This window comes from Rhagoletis pomonella, unplaced genomic scaffold, assembly GCF_013731165.1.
Source record: "Rhagoletis pomonella isolate Grant_MI unplaced genomic scaffold, Rhpom_1.0 Rhpom_scaffold_00007, whole genome shotgun sequence".
Classification (NCBI taxonomy): Eukaryota; Metazoa; Arthropoda; class Insecta; order Diptera; family Tephritidae; genus Rhagoletis; species Rhagoletis pomonella.
The window spans coordinates 3,898,943-3,901,367 of record NW_023458561.1 but is presented as its reverse complement, the minus strand read 5'-3'; positions in this window follow the sequence as shown (position 1 = coordinate 3,901,367).

The window sequence follows — 2,425 nt, the reverse complement described above, 5'->3', positions numbered from 1 at the left end:
GGCCCGAAGCCATGCCGCAGGAAGCTTCTGATGACAGCGGTCCAATCGGTGCTCCTGTACGGGGCAGAAATATGGGCTGACGCATTGAAAGTCAAAAAATACCGGGTTCAAATGTCTTCGGTACAGCGCAGAGGGGCACTACGCATTGCTTCTGCATACCGTACAGTGTCCGCGGACGCGGTTCTAGTTATTTCTGGCGTCATGCCAATTGAGCTACTTGCTTACGAGCGAAAAGAGATTTACAATCTCAGTGCCGAGATAGGTCGAGCAGCTGCCGCGGCAAGGGCGCGCGAGCAACTGATCCAGCAGTGGCAACAAAACTGGAACGCGAGCACAAAAGGTCGATGGACACACTCCCTGATAGCCGACCTTCAAACATGGCTGAACAGACCACATGGGGAAGTCGATTTCTACCTGACGCAATTCCTCACCGGTCATGGTTACTTCCGAGAATATCTTCATAGAATGGGAAGGGTGGACTCACCGTTCTGTCACTACTGTGGAAACGTCGAAGATAACGTGTACCACACATTCTTCACCTGCGAACACTTCTTGATTTCGCGCAGAATGTTGGAAGAAAGACACGGAGACATTACTCCGGACAACATAGTTGGGATAATGATTTCCAGCGCAGAAAAGTGGGAAGCAGTTGCGAGATACGTGAAATTCGTACTCCGCTGCAAACGAGAGGACGGTTGTCTACTGAGGACACCCGAATGAAACGCCCCTACAAAAGAGCAGCCCCAAGGCTCTAACAGCGCGCTCCTGCATCTGAAGACATGCAGAATTGCGGTGCCAGATGCGGGATTCTTGCGCGGGCGGTGGGAGTTTGGGTTTTAGTGGGTAGCCCAACACGCTGATGCCGCCTCCCAAAACGCATCCCAGGATTGAGACCAGTTAGATCCTGTTCATGGCATACTGGAACATGTATACGATTCATTCGCCATTGGGCTGGCAAGAGCAGTATTCCACCACTTTAGTATGTGAGGATGACACCTCACAGAAATGGCTAGTGGGCTAATGCTACAATCGCCTCCGTCTCGTTAAAACCCTGGCAGGTCTTCAAGTACGTTCAATACACGTCGCCATTTAGTTGGCCGCACAGGTCCAGTTGAGATTTACTCCTGGTTTTGCGCTGTCTTGGCTCTGAACACAATATCCCATAAGTACTTGTGTCAACCCTCGCGATGGCCTGCTTCTTTGAGAGAAGGGAACTTCGGGACACTTAAAGCGACTGTGCTACGTGTGGAGATAGCGGCTTGAAGCGGAGACCCAATATAACTGATAAGATTAAAAAAATAATAAAAAAAAAAAACAAAATGTAATGGGTGTAGATGCTCCCGAGGAAGAATGCAGCGCAGTAGACTTGTGCGCTCCTCGCCACAAACTCCTCTGCAGGCAAAAGCCGCCACCACGAGAACGGAGAAAGCCGTCGACGTGGTGCAGAAGGGTACACCTTTGCAAACGACAACTCCCGGCAGCCGGGATGGTGGTCATCAAACGTCAGCTGCTGCAAACAGGGACAAGCATGCCACCGCAAGCTTGGGAACGTGCGAAGGCAACGAAGATGAGAAATTGGCCCACATTCGGCTCGTCTTGAAGAAGATGCAGAGTGCTATCTCCAAGCAGAAAAATGTGTCCATGGACATAAAAACGGCCCAAATCGAGGAGAGCCTAAATATACTAAGCTACCTCCGAGAGCAGCGCCGGAAGGGGTCTACCCTTTCCGAGCTGCAGAAAACTGACCCTGGCTCGCAAAAGAGAGCTCGAACTCGATCCGACTCCCCTACAGGCGAGCCGGAAAAGAAAAAAATAATAATAATAATAGTAGTAAAAATATTATTATTAATAATCCTAATAACAATAATGGTAATAATTATAATAATGCACAGAAGACCGTACCAGCTAATCAATGGAAAACGGTTGGAAAAAGCAGAAAGCCCAAGCCAGGGCCAGCGCCAGGTGAACCCTTGGTCAATAAGGGCGAGGCGACCAGCCGCAAAAAAAAAGAAAAGGGTGAGAAAAAAGAAGAGTCTCGCCAAACTAATCATCACGCCAGCTGAAGGAAAAACCTATGCAGAGGTGCTGGGAACGATACGTGGTAAGCTCCAACCTGAGAAGACGGAGACCGTAATTCGATCTGTTCGGAAAACCCGCGAAGGCGGCGTGCTCATCGAAATGGAGCGCTGTGGCGACCACTCAGCATTTAAGGAAAATGTGTGCACTGCCATTGGCCAGCTTGGAGATGCCCGTATTCTCTCTAGACGTTTACGTCTAGAAGTTCTGGGCATGGACTGCCTAACCACGGCCCCAAAAGTGGAGAACGCTATACGCGGGGAGTTAGGAGACAAGATGAATGGCCAACTTCGCGTCTCTCCCCTCGCTGTAAACTCGCGAGAACAAAGAATGGCTGTGGTGGAAATCG